Source organism: Triturus cristatus, chromosome 1_1 (assembly GCF_964204655.1).
Source record: "Triturus cristatus chromosome 1_1, aTriCri1.1, whole genome shotgun sequence".
Taxonomy (NCBI): domain Eukaryota; kingdom Metazoa; phylum Chordata; class Amphibia; order Caudata; family Salamandridae; genus Triturus; species Triturus cristatus.
In genome coordinates, this window is record NC_140579.1 from 752,600,866 (window position 1) to 752,616,459 (window position 15,594).

Here is a 15,594-nt window from a genome sequence, read left to right on the forward strand (position 1 = left end):
GAGATATCCTTGCTTGTCTACCTGAGAGTTTAGATTCTACCGGGCCATAGTTACAACATTTGTTTGTGCTTTCAGGATTTCGAAAGTAGTATATTCATATATGAATGCAGAAGTAAAAAACTGAACAGAAGGATGACGTTGAGACGTGCAAGGGACTGGGCAATATGCCTACTTAGCTCTCATAAGATTATGTAAGGCTGAGGAGAGTGGTGACTGCATGAGTATGATGGAGCAGGTAAACACAAATTTGTATACCTCCTCTATTTTGCACGAAATTAATTACGTAATTATTCTAAAATCTAACTCGTATTAATTAGTTTGAAGTGAGACATTACTAACCAACCTTTACACCTTGATAAACACAAGATACACGTGGAACTAAAATGCAAATTGCATGGCAGAACACTAAAGTAATTAACTATGGTACGCAAACTAACTTTAGATTGTGGTGAAATAGAAAATTGCATGATTTATGTTGCTTTTGTGATGGTTTGTGCTTTCAGTACTGCAGAATGGTGAGTATTATTGCTTTAAATGTTGCTACAAGCCAGGAAAATACTAATATATATTGGGATTAGAGTGGGATTAAACATTGTAATCTTCATTTCTATATTTTAATTACTGTTATGTCTGTTTTTGCTTAAGTTGACATTCGGGCCTACTAGGCCGCAGTCCTTAAAACAGAGGTCCTATGAAGTCGCCGTCATGTGAGCGTGATGACTTCTGTGCAGAATCGGATGGCTCTGGAGATCTCCAAGTGACCCCAGCCTCTGCAACATCGTGTTCCTTGTCAAGGATTGGAGCATGGAGGCTTGCCAAGTGATGAACGGTGTGAACCACCAAGGGGACAATGGAGGACCTATATAAGGATGCTTATTATTCAAAAGTTACTTTCGGAACTTTCGCCTGTGAACCGAACGGATAATATACGTTTTGCGCTTTGCTATGTCAAGTCTCATGGAAAACCAGTTGGTCCTGGGAAACTTTGAGAAATTACAAGTTGACCCCGGATCATCCAATCAGAACATTTTCCCTACCCCTAAATTGTTGCATGTTAATCTGAAGTAAGAGGGAAAAGGGTATAAAATACCCTCATCTGCCGAAGGGTGGTGGTTCATCGGGCTGATCTTCCATGGCGTTGGGTCTACGTTGAGCTGATGAAGATTTCCATGGTTTACCTTGGGTTTCTTTGATTTTTCGGGAAGGTATTTAATCTGATGGTTTGATTATTGCTGTGGGTCGGACAGTTTGTCACCGGAGATTGTTGCAGAGAATTTGGATATTTGGTAACTATCAAATGCATTTTCTAAATCTATGCTTATTCTCCAAAGATTCGATTTCCCTTGAAAGAAACTGGATTTATGTTATGATCTGTAGTGCCTAAATGTTAATGCAGAGCAAATTATTATTAGATAAACAAATTTGGATTAATCAGAAATGAGTTTGTGATTAATCGAATGTTTCCTAGGCTTTAATTGCGTTTTAGCTGGTTCTAATTCACCAACAACCAGTCCAACTAATTGGTCCGTCGACCAAGTGGTGGAGTGCCTTGCTGTTAAGGTCAGGATTCTATAGGTACAAATGTATATAATGTAAGAAATATAATCCTGATAGGTAATAAGGTACCCACATGTCCAGGGTTTTTCTCCTGTGTCCTGGATTCAAATGAGACGAGTGCGTTTTGGTGTTATGGGCCCCACCAATGAATGAGTGTATGAATGAATTGGTGTGATGACGAGTCTGTGACATACGGAGAATATGTAAATTTTCCATTTCCGCTGGAGCAGTTTTCTTGGTAGTAGACTGATGGTTTTATTGCATTGGTTTGGTGATTATTGATTTATGTTTAACACTTTATGTTGAGTTTGTGTCGCGTTTTATGTTGTCAATTGGTTTAAAAACTTCCGGGAAGTAGGAAGTTGGTTGCCCTGTATGCAGGCAGGGGGAAATGTGTGACAAGTGAAGTCGCACAGCGCATTGTCTGATTTCAAAGTGGTAACATCGTTGTGTTTTATCTGAAGGGACATTTTTCGTATGAATGTGTGTCAGTGAAATAGTAATAGGTTTTCTTGTGAAACTCTGGCCTTAATTCTCAGGAGAATTATAGTCTTCACATGTGTTTTATCCCCAGAGAAACGGGTTAGCCTTTTGCTTGTAAGAAGGGTAAGGTAGAGGGAAGGGTCCATGTATCGGCGTAACGGAAAATTCTGTGGTAGGGTAGAGGTAAGCGCTGCCTACTGGAAATACAGAATTCTTGTGTAAATGAGCAAAACTATCTCTTTGGTTTAGCGAAACAGGCAATGGAGATGTTTTATGTTGTTACTAACAGATTTTAGTAAAGAAAACGTAAAAGGTTTTGCCAAGAATTATGTAAAGGAGGGGTCAGCAAGAGCAGGAGTAGCGAGAAAAGCTGACGTCAGAAATACCGCGCTGGGATTGGTCAGCTATAGAGAGACGAAGCTTCCACTGATTGGTGCATTATTGTGAGTTGATCTGGGAGTGGAGAATTACCGGTGTGACGTAGACGCCCAGGATTGGTGCGTTAATGGGAGTTGCGCTGGGAGTGGAAGGTTTCAGGAGTGACAGGTTTCAGGAGTGACGTAGACACCCAGGATTGGTGCGTTAGTGTGAGTCGTGCTGGGATTGACCAGAATACGGAGAAGCCGTGACGGAAGTGATTTGTAAAGCTTACTTGTGTAAGAACTTTGAAAAATAAAAATGATGTACTACAATCCACCTGAGAAAGAGAAAAAATCATGGTGTGGAAAAATAAAAGGCCTATTTAAGAAGGATAAGCCGATTGTGACTAGGGAAGGACAGATACTCCCTCCACCGAAATCGCCTGCATCCTTTATGGTAGCGAAAAATGGTTTTCATACATGTATCTGGTTGGAGAATTGGGCAAGGTATACCAAAGAGAATGGAGTACTAGCATTTCCAGAAAGTGATTCATTTAGTTTGGCTGTATAATGAAATTTAAGAGAAAAGATGATGAAGCTAGAACCGAAACCCAGACCTACCCAATTTGAGGCTTTGACTGAATGGGAAGAAGAGATGTATGAAAGGGAAAAGCATCGGAGTGGGAGAAGGTATAATTACATGTTTGGTAGACATTGTGGTCAAGAAAGTCATGATGACAGAATGAGAAGATGGCGGAATGCGAATATGACTGATAGTATGTTTCCTCTGAGAAATGCTGAAGAGACGAGTGGCAGGAAATGTACAGAAAAGAGAAATAACACAGGATCGGAAGGTTATAGATATGGAGCGAGTGAATCAGAAGATGAAGTGCTGGAGGACATGTTCTATAAAATTCCACCCCCATATCAACCGAATTCCACGTTAATGACGCTGAGTGCACCGTTTTAATAATTTTTATTCATTACAGGAGACTGTAATGAATAAAACTTTTGCGCAAACGCCACCTAATTTGGGGAAAATTAATCAATTTAAAGAATCTGAAATGTCACAACCCGTTAGAACTGGAAATGAAAATTCAGCCGAGTTAGCTAGAACTACATTGGAATTAACAGAGAAAATTAGAGAATTAACTAAAAATATGGAAGCAGTGACCGTACCTGTAACTATAGGGCCGGTGATGCCTGTCTTTGATAAACAGAAAGATAGTGAGCATTGTTTAACAGTTCCTTATAACTGTGGTAGGCAGAAGGAGACAGAAAGAAGTGGTTCCGGAGGAAATGAATGGAAAAATATGGCAGGAACATCAGGTTTAAGTACTCCTAAAAATGTTACTGTAAATCAAAGTCCAGCGAGTAAGACACTTATGACAACAGAATCAGCAACTGAAACCCCAGAGAGAATAACCAATAAAATAAGAACGAGACCACCGCTGTAGGACCCCCGTCTGAAGAATTAAGTGATTGGTTAAGAAGTTTGAAAGTAACATTAGAAGAATTAATCGTAGGAACCATTCCAACTGAAAAATTAAAAGCATATCAGGATGAGGAGCTAATGTTCCTCTGCAAAAGTATAACTTGGAGAGCGAGAAATTTGCATGAAAAATTGGAAGAGACAGCGAGTGAAATGGGAATTGATTTTGAGAAAATAAGGTCATTGCAAAAACCATATAGGGTAGATTTTTCCGAAAAAGATATTGAAAACTTGAATACTGCAGGAAGGTTGACCCAAATTAAAGAAGTGATTGCCTTGTTAAGGAAATGGGGTGATGTGGATCGGTGGAAAAGTAGATGGTTCCGGAAAAGAGAGAAAACTACAGATAAGGCTTTCTCAGCATTCCCGGTGAGAGAAAAAGAGCCGGTGGTAACAGAATGTCCCATGAGAGAAATCCCAGGAGGGGGATATGTGCATGTCCCTTGGACTAGACAGGATATGTTGTCATTTACCAATGATTTTCCAAGGTTAAGAGAAAAACCAGTTGAATGGTACCGACAGGTAGAAAGGTTTGTCAAACTTTCAAAGGTGTTGTGGATAGATCTGAATGGTCTTTTTGATATAATTGTACCTGCAGATTTATGGGCAGAATGTAAAATTACAATAGATCGGCCAACGCAAGAGTATCCTAGGGATCCTAAGATGGGAGCCCCTGATCCGGAAGTAATGAAAAAATATGATCAGGTAATTACCTTTTTGAAAAATAAAGTACCTCCGAAAGAAACTGACTGGGTAAAAATTGACAGAACTCAACAAGAGGCTAAAGAATCTGTACATGCATATTACGAGAGGTTATTGTTAGCCTTTAAGCAATATAGTGGAGATGAGAAATTAAGCGAAAAGGATTTGAGTCATTTTGTGTACAGATTTGTTTATGGTTTAAAGCCTGAGGTTAGTGAAATGATTAAACAACATACAGTAGATTGGCAGAATAAAAAGATAGATGAAGTGTTACGACATGCAAAATATTTTAGTGATGGAATTGAAGCCAAATAACGTAAACTGAAAGAAAAGGCAATGTGGGCACAGGTTAAGGTAGCTGAGCAACAAGAAGTCCAGTTGATCGAGCAAGCCTATGGTATGGGCCAAGCAAAACAGAAACCTAATATTGGAAAAGGAAAAGGACAGGTCAGCATAGAGGAAGCTAAGAAGAAGGGGTCATGTCATAATTGCGGAAAGTTAGGGCATTGGAAATCATAGTGTAAATTGCCACCGAGAGCTAATGGTGATAATTCATTGTTGAATCCACAGGTGCAGAATAAGGTGAGTTGCCAACCGCCGCGACAGCAGCACGTTGTTACCCAACAGTGTCAGGTGCAAAGCCACCTTTTCCACAGCACGTAAATCCTCAGAGATACAGTAATGAGACAGGATTCGACACCGAAGAACAGGTAACAAAGCTACCGCACGCCAGTGCTGTTTTGCAGTATTGGCTGCAACGCGATGAAAGTGAGGCAGAGGAGAGTTATTGACGGTGCCTAGGAGAGGAAGAGGAGTGCGTACTTGGCACAACTCTAGAGGTAGACCAGACAGGACCCTTTGTGGATGGAAAGGTGAATGAAGTGAACATTACTTTCCTAGTAGATACTGGTGCTACTCGTTCAACTGTTAGATCCGCTGACGTTAAAAATCTTCCTCTCTCAGGTGAAACAATCCAAGTAGTTGGGGTCTCAAACAAACAGATAAAAGCTTATCTTACTGATCCTGTAAAGGTTAAAATAGGAAAATTCACTGACACGCATCAATTTGTCGTGTGCGACACTAGCCCCGTAAATCTGTTGGGGAGAAATTTGTTGTGCAAAATGAATTGCATTATCTTCTTTGCCCCTGATGGTATAGCTTTTGAAACTCCTGATGAAGACGTACTGTATAGAATGACAATGGCAAACTCAGAACCTGAAATCACTGAAGCATTTGTTGTATTTGACCCGGAAGGATGGCCTCAAGAGTTGAAGAAAACGGTGAAACCCGAAGTATGGAATTTCACAGGAGAGGATATTGGATTGATGAAAAGAGTAGATCCTGTAAAAATAATTATAAAAGAAGGAGTAAATTACCCGAATATTCCTCAGTATAAACTGACACCAAAAATAATTGCAGGAGTAATGCCTGTAATTGATAGAATGATTGAACAAGGAATTCTGAGAGAGATAATGAGTAGTCCATGTAATTCTCCGATCATGGGTTTGAAAAAGCTGAATGGGACTTTTAGGATAGTGCAAGATTTGAGAAAAGTGAATAAAATTGTTGCTCCATGTTGTCCCATTGTACCGAACCCTTCGGTAATTCTATATTAGATTCCCCATGATGCAGAATGGTACACAGTCATTGACTTGTGTCATGCTTTCTTTTCTATCCCATTGCACCCTGATAGCCAACAATTTTTTGCGTTCCGGTTCGGTGAGCATATTTTGGCATGGTGCCGTATCCCTCAAGGGTATACAGAAAGTCCATCAATATTTAATCAGATTCTAAAGAAGTCATTGGAAGATTAAAAAAATGCCCGAAAGTTCAGTGCTTGTACAATACATCGATGTCCTATTGGTGGCATCGAAGATGCGAGAGGCATGTGTGGTGGACACAGTTGCACTGTTAAATCATTTGGCCGATGGAGGACTCAAAGTATCCCCATCAAAATTACAGTTTTGTCAGACAGAAGTACAATACTTAGGTCATAAGATTGAAAAGGGCCTGAGAAGGGTGACTGTGGACAGGATTAAAATAATAAAAGGAATGAGAGTACCAATGACACAAAGAGAAGTCAGAATGTTTCTTGGGATGGTAGGATATTGTCGCCAGTGGATCATCAACTTTTCGCTGATTGCAAAACCTCTGGTACGTCTAACAAAAAGTGATGTAAAGGATCCCCTTTAGCTGAATAAAGAAGAGATGAAAGCTTTTAGACAATTGAGAGACAGCTTGTGTGAAGCACCAGCTCTTGGAATTCCTGATTACGAAAAGGAATTCGAGCTCTATTGCAGTGAGAGAGATGGATGTGCACTTTCCGTGTTAGTACAAAGGCATGGAAGATTGAGACGACCAATTGCCTATATTTCAACTGTGTTAGATCCCATAGCTGTAGCTTTGCCAGGTTGTTTTTTTTAAATGTATTTTATTGATGTTAAAGAAAGGTGGACAAACAGAAATGAAAGCCATTGCATACAATCGGATCTTTTCTTCAAACCTGCAACTTCCCACCCCCCCTCCCACACCCACTCTCAGGCAGAACAATAGCAGAATAACAGTACATGTCGGACCACAAAACATCCATTTATGTAAAGTGATACCAAGAACAAATCCAAATAAAGCTTTTCCCCCCCAATCAACCCAGAGGCAAGTACGAAGACCAACTCCAGGCCCCACTGGAATCCATAGGCGGCCCTTGAGCAGGCTAACCCCTCCCTACATTCCATGTGCTATAGAAAACAGGAGCCTATAGTGGACACAGCTCATAACGCTCATAGCAGGTCTGGGTGGGACACCAGATACTCCGTCAGGGGGCCCAAAAATCTTTAGGGCGAGAGGATTCAGGCAGTTCCTCCTCATAGATCAGTAGCTGGTTCCTACAATACACCAAATCTCGGAGCCACTTTTTAAGTCTCGCCTAGCTATTGCGTAGCGAGACTCTAGTAAGGGGCTCCCAAAAGTGCCCCCAACAATGGATTGCATGGCGAGCACGCGCACAATCACGTGCATCGTGCCGCCATGCAATCCACCTTTGGGAAGCGCTTCAGCCCACTGGCACGTGCACCTACTTCAAAGGGTCCGCTCCCCCGCCTGGAATGCGCTCCCCCGCCCCTTGCCAGTTCAAAGCCCGCGTTCCCGCCCATGGGAAGACACACGCTACTTTTGTCTTCCTTGTCTACTAACAGGCCCTAGCCGAGAATAGTGGCTCCGATCGGTAAACATTCACCCTTTCCACTCGTGGGCCCAGTGCGCCACCTGGTGGTTATTAGCTTAACTGAGCGGTTCCCTTTCATTGCCTACGTATACTGCACCTCTCTTCGGTTGGCAAAATATTTCACACCAGAAATAAGGGAAACAAGCATGTGCAATTCTTCAATGAGGTGTTTCCATTTTTAAAAATGTTATTCCATGTAAACTCTCAGAATACGGTCATGATCTAATGGTAGTAGTGTTTTAATCATAGTTATGTGAGCTTTACAAAATGAACAGCAACCACAGACGATGTTTGTCCTCTTTGGAGTTGGTCCATGGGATGCAGTTGACATAATTTGAGGGATCTGTTCTCTCAAGTCCCCACCGTACAGCTCATCTCCACCTTCATTTTAAGGATTCCAAACTCAAGAAGTTGGAGTGTTTACAAAAAAATGGATCCTAAAAATGTGCGCGTGTCGAGGCTTGTGGTACTCTGCTACGTGTCCTCTGGTTACGTAAAGAGAGGGGCATTAAAGATAGACGTAATCCACAAGGCATATTCATACGGGAATATCATTCTATGTAATTCAATTTTGAACCGCCTTAATAAAGGACTGGTTGTTGCTTGTTACATTTTCGCGAACTATAGCAACAGTTTTACGTGCTTTGCGCACGTCTGCCACCCAGTGGCTAGTTGATCAAATGCTTTTCATTGAAAGTTATTTCAGTTCGAGTACCACCGCTCACCCACATTAAAGGCTTGTCCGACCATAAGACCGCATTTGAGCAACTGGTTCTTCACAAGGCCACACCTACCACCACAATGTTTGTCTCCATCGGGTCAGACACACGTGGCCAGTACAGGGGATAGTGAGTGTGAAATGGATCAATAGGAAAGACCAGGTTTCGACGTCATGTCTGCAAAACTTGCCATTTCCAGACCCCAACCTTCTCTTTATCCCGTTTCTCATTGCACAGACACACACACCTGCAGCTCAGGACCTTATGGTAAGAGAAGCCAAGTCAGGCTCAGATGTTGTCAGCACAACTCCATGCAAATCCTTTAACCCATGAGAGTGGCAGACCCTTCCTGTATGGATGGAAGGCGACTGCGACCTCATTCTATAACATGAGATTAGTGGTTACAGTAGGGTTTGTCCTGACAAGATACCTCAGACCACAGTGGATGCCCTTCAAGTACCTTACTCAAGAACGCTTCAGGATGGCAGAGGATATTGTTAGAGGAGAAAACATGATACCATCAATATTTCACTAGACCAGGGAGGGACCTAGTTAGAGTAGTTTCAGTATGGTTGGTACTTGGACACCAGCGTTGGCCAAGAATATTTAGACATGTGATACAACTACAAGTCTAAATATGAACCTTGCTGGATCACCCCCTACCTGGGAAACGATTTGACAACGCTCTTGAAAAACATAAGTTAAGCAGTACACAGGGCAGGGGTATGTTGCCAATGAGAAATCCAATTAGAAGGGAAACCATTTCTCTGCTCTGTCTAATGAACACAAATAGGCTTTCTATGGTCATGGTCAAAGCTACCAACCAAAAATTATGACTCGATGGCAAACACACCCCACACTCTATAGGAGAGAATGTACAATATATGTCGAAGCGGTACAGATGCACCAGAAGTGGTATTAATCTCCAGAAACAATAACTACTTTACCACCACCCCTCCATCCCCCAACGCCACAAACACATTACCCCATTCGGGGGAGACTTGGGTACTTTCCACACAGGCAGACAACAAATAAACTCAGTCTTGGGTACTGAATTTAGTTTGACAAAAGTTTAGGAAATATACCACTTAGATATAGGCAACTGCAAAATCAACCACTTACTGCAACTGATGGAAGAAGTGACGGTATTGCTAATAAAATGGGGCATGGAAGAATCACCACTACAGGTAACCAGAGGAGAGGTATTCTTTGTTTGCATTCTTCTATCCAAAAATAGTGAAAGTCTAGGTCTAATTTTTAGTTCTCACTTTCAGACAGCTTTAGTTGTCTGTTTTTGAAGGATATATTGTGTGCAATAAAAACACGTAGAATGGGCTTTTGGTAAACCCAGTGCTTGTTACTGGTTGGCTTTTCTGTCAGTCTCATTTGATTGGTTATTGGTTAATGGCTTTTCTTCCTCTTGTGTTTGTCCCTCCGCTGAAGCATATCCTTTTTTCCATCCATTTGATAAGATGACTTCTATCCTTCCACAGCTCACATTAGGGAACTCATTTTTTCTTTTTTTCCAGTACTCCATGGGATTGCATATGCTTTCTTGCTGTTTTCCCGCATGCTGCTTCCCCTGATATCCCTGCCACTCCTGCTCTCGGTGTTATTCCACCAAGCTCGTCCACGGCTTTCCCACTCCTAGCCTCCTATTTCTACCTCCCAACACCTCAGTTGCTTCCTCACCCCTCCCCGCTCACTGATACTCTCTGCTACACGGTGTAGAATCCCACCACGCTCCTCTGTTGCCTTTCCAACCCGCCCCATTTATTTATTACTATTATTATTATTATTATTTTCTTTTTTGGAGGCCCCAGCAGCTGCAATTTATTGCCCAGCCACTCTGTTTTATTTAATGCACTTTTGCACACTTTGTATATTTTTTCATTTACTGCTCCATGATGGATTTCTGCCAACTTGGGACAGTAAACTAAAAATAAACAAGCACTGGCAAAGCTAGTAGGTCTCACCAAACTTTTTACTTTGCCAATAGTTTTTAACCATGCTGCACAGCACAGCTAAATAATAATTAAAAATTCCTTTGATGGGGCCGCTCATGTCATTTTGTAAGCACACGCATCATGCACATGCATAACTACAAAATTACGAGGGTGCTTTTTTAGGTCTCGCCTGGCTATCGCGTAAGCGCTCGCTCAGCGAGACTTATGTAGGGGCTTCATAAAATGCTCCCAAAGGCTTTCCAGGCGGATCGGGTGGCGGTTATGCGCACAACCACACGCATTCCATTTGCCACCAGCTACTTCCTGCGCGAGCGCCACCTCACGCATTCAGAGAGATTTAGTAAGGGGCACAAGACCTTAGGAATGCGGTTTATGGCCAGTGCATGTGAGGCATTCAAGCGCGAAGCTGGCATCTGGCATCAGACTTGAAAGCAGCAGACTGCTTTTGCCAGCGTGCGCTCGGCCTCACTTCCTGCATCCCCTCTTACAACAATTAACTTTCGTTATAACTCACACCCCATATGCTCGTTCCCTCCCACCCTTCCTTTGATGTCCGCTTTTCTTGTTTACAATCCAAGCCACACACTGCTGCACGCCACACACTGCTGCATGCCACACACTGCTGCACGCCACACACTACCGCATGCCACACACTGCTGCGCACACTGCTACACGCCGCACACTGCTGCACGCCTCACACTGCTGCACGCCTCACACTGCTGCACGCCTCACACTGCTGCACGCCACACACTGCTGCACGCCTCACACTGCTGCATGCCTCACACTGCTGCACGCCTCACACTGCTGCACGCCTCACACTGCTGCACGCCGCACACTGCTACACGCCACAAACTGCTGCACGCCACACACTGCTGCACGCCACACACTGCTGCATGCCACTGCACGCCACACACTGCTGCACGCCACACACTGCTGCACGCCACACACTGCTGCACGCCGCACACTGCTACACGAAACACTGCTGCACGCCACACACTGCTGCACGCCACACACTGCTGCACGCCACACACTGCTGCACGCCGCACAATGCTACATGAAACACTGCTGCACGCCACACACTGCTGCACGGCACACACTGCTGCATGCCGCTGCACGCCGCACACTGCTGCACGCCGCACACTGCTGCATGCCGCTGCACGCCACACAGTGCTGCATGCCTCACACTGCTGCACGCCGTACACTGCTGCACGCCACACACTGCTGCATGCCGCACACTGCTGCATGCCGCACACTGCTGCACGCCGCACACTGCTGCACGCCACACACTGCTGCACGCCGCACACTGCTGCACGCCTCACACTGCTGCACGCCACACACTGCTGCACGCCACACACTGCTGCACGCCACACACTGCTGCACGCCACATACTGCTGCACGCCGCACACTGCTGCACGCCGCACACTGCTGCACTCCACACACTGCTTTTACGCGAGTTTATGCTACTGACATTGTAAATGACAATGCCTTTTATTTGTTTTAAAACCAAAATGTAAATAAAAGGCATTGTAATTTTACAATGCCAATAGCTCAAACTCTTATAAATGCGAGACCTATTGCATTGCAATTGCTTGTTTATAGTAGACGACGTTTTTGCCCCCCAGCACTGCGCCACCACCCTTTTTTCAAGAAGAGTGGAAACCGCAACAATACGCCTATTGCAGGGTTTAAGGCGCTTAACATAACCCAGCAAGTACACCTCAGGAGTGCAGCACACAGGTTCCAGCACCACATCCGAAAGAATAGCCACCACCGCAGTCCAAAAAGCATACACCCTCGCACATAGCCAGGCAACATGAAGAAAATCTGCATCCGCAGCTCCACATCGCACACAGTGAGCCGTATCTCGGAGACCATATCAATATAGCTGTAGGGGGGGTGGGGAGTAGTATACCTGATGCAGGAACTTAAAATGGATAATTCGAAGATTACAATTGGCTGTGAGGCGGCCTGTAAGTTGACAGCACACTTTCCAGACCTCTGGTGTAATAGGAGTGCCCAGCGCCAACCACCAACGCACACAAGAGGGATGTTCCTTCAAAACATTTTCCCGCAAGGAGGTATTATAGAGCCTTGTGATTAGCTTTTTTCGGCACTCCCCAGTCAGCAGCACCTGCAGTGCCGGTAGAACGGTGGGCTCAGCAGGATAAGCCGGATACGCCGCACGAACAGCTTGACGAACCCGGACGTATGTGAAGTTGAACATAAAACCGCGCTCTGTATCGTTCTGTAGCATTTTAAAGCGTCCCCCTGCATATAAGTCACCCAGACGAGAGACACCAGCTGCAGCCAATGCCCGTATAGCAGGCACCTCCCTTGCCGCAGAGATTTCAGGGTGTGATGCTAGAGGCAGTAATGGCGCATATAGATAGGGTAGCCGCGCCCTCATAGCAAGCATGCGCCAGGCCCACGCTGTGCACTGCGTGGGGTTGATCTCAGATCGTGGACCACCCGACCCCCCCCCGAGAGAGTCACCGCCTGCAGTGGAACAGGAAGCACTGCATCTGCCTCAATTGCCACATGGGGTTGATACTTCAGTGGGAAATACCAATAGTGCGCAAATTGCGCTTGGGCACATAAATAATATAGGCGAAGATCATGAGCCTTGAAACCTCCCCAATCAAAAGGCTGCACTAACATATCCAATCTACACCTGGGCTTCTTACCACCCCACACAATTCAAGTTTATAGGGATGTTGACGAACAAATACAACAACTTGGGCAAAAACACCATCTTGACAACCGCAATCCTATCCGCCAGGGAGAGGGGCAGATGCGCCCATCTCGTAGCTAATTCCGAAATACGGGTAGCCGTGCGGCCATAGTTCTCAGTAACAACTATATCCGGATCCCTGTGGACCCAGACCCCCAGGTATATCACAGGGTCAGATGCCCACAACAATGGGAAGTCCAGCTCCACTTCTTTAGTAAATGCAGTTAGCGGAAACACCACAGATTTGGACCAGTTTATCCCTAGACCAGAAAAGCGCTCAAACTGTACATACTCCCTGAGTAGTGCAGATAAATGGACCGCCGATTCACGATCATAAAGTAGCATGTCATCCGCATAAAGGGAGACTATCAATGGTCGTTGCCGGAACCGTAGGGCAGCTGCAGCGTGTTTTTGACGCAGCTTACAGGCGAGGGTTTCCAGTGCTAAGGCAAAAAGCATAGGCGACAACGGGCACCCCTGCCGTGTGCCTCTCCTGATGGGAAATAAGGATGACACCCACCCGTTAACCCGCAACCGGGTCACTATACAGTACTCTCATCCACTGCAAAAAAAAGGGGGGAAAGACCATTCTGCTCAATACTGTGAACATAAAAGGCCACTGCAGTGAGTCAAAGGCCTTAGCTGCATCCAGCAGCACAGCCACCGCTTGGAAGTCCGACTCAAAGTAATGTAGAGTAGAAAAAAGCGTGCGCAAATTATGCGTGGTGGAGCGCTCCATGACAATCCCAGACTGATCCGGCAATACCAATAGTGGAAGCAGAGGTTGGATTCTGAGAGCTATCATTTTCGCCAAAATCTTTGTGTCTATATTTATAATTGAAAGTGGTTGATACGATGCGCACTGATTTGACGGCTTATCCGGCTTCAGTAGTGTGACCAGCAGAGCCTCCCGGAGCGAAGCCGGCAGCGTCCCAGTCTCATAGGCCTCAGCATAAACCGCCAGGAGCCGAGGAGCGAGGTCTGCCGCATATGCCTTATAAAATTCGCTGGGGAGGCCGTCCGGATCCGCAGCTTTGCAGGTCAGCAGAGCCATAATGGCCTCCTTAACATCATCCTCGTCAAACGGCCGCACAAGGTACTCTCGATGTCGAACGGACAACCACACCAGCGCTACATCATCAAGGTATTCATGTATCTTCTCTACCGGTGGAGAATCTCCAGCAGCGTATAGGCGAGTATAGAATTGCAATACAATGTCACAGAGATCAGTGGTCGAGTGCCAGGCCTCCCCTGCCTCAGTCAGGAGCTCAGTTATGTTTTCCTGGCTGCGCGGTTCAGACAGCTTCTGTGCCAGTGACCGGCCAGGGCGGCCACCCTCACCATAGTAACTCGCTGTGCAGCGCCGGGAGCAATGTAATAGCTCTTGGTCAGCAGTCTCATTATGGTCCGTGACTAGTTCCCTTATGGCGGCCACTTTAGCAGAGGTTGGGTCAGAGTCATAATCCCGCTCCAACCTGGAGATGTCAGATTCTAATTTCTTTATACGACACCGGATATCCCGCAATACACCGGACTGGACACTTATGCAGGCCCCCCGTACAGTAACTTTAAATGCTTCCCAGAGCATTCCCGCGCTTTCTACTGTCCCCTCATTTTCAATAAAAAAATGTTTGATGGCGTCCGCGATAGTCTGCTTAAATACTGGATCCTTGAGCTCGGAAGGTGGTGTTTGATACCCAGGGAGCTGTAACGCGAGAAGTACCGGGGAGTGATCTGATAGAGTGCGAGCCTCCTGCGATACTGCTGCCGTCCAGGTACAAACCGTCTCTGAGACCAACCAAAAATCAATGCGGGACCACGACCCATGCACGGAGGAGGCGAACATGCTCTCCCGACCTGCTGGATGACGCCTACGCCAGACATCCTGTAAGTGACCAGTATCCAGAAGCCCCAGCAGCACATCTGCCGCTCCTTTTGGTCGGGCAACACTACTGCCAGATCTATCTATGGCAGCATCTAAACACAGATTAAAATCCACCACCCATATAACCGATGCCGGGGGGAATGACGATATTCGACGCCACACATCGGAATAAAACGCAGGGTCATCAACGTTCAGTCCGTAAACATTCACAATCAACACACTCTCTCCAGACAAGCGACCATGCACTATCGCAACTCGACCACTATCATCCGTTTCAGAACCAACCACAGTGAAGTGTACCCCTTTCTTAACCAGGGTCAGCACACCCCTAGAGTAGGTTAAGAAGGAAGAGGAGAGCCGCACACCCGCCCAACGAGCGCCCACCTTAATGGCCGATTCCCCAGACAGGTGAGTTTCTTGTAGAAGGGCAACCTGCACTCCCAAACGGTCTAAGTATGCAAACACTGCTCTGATTTTTT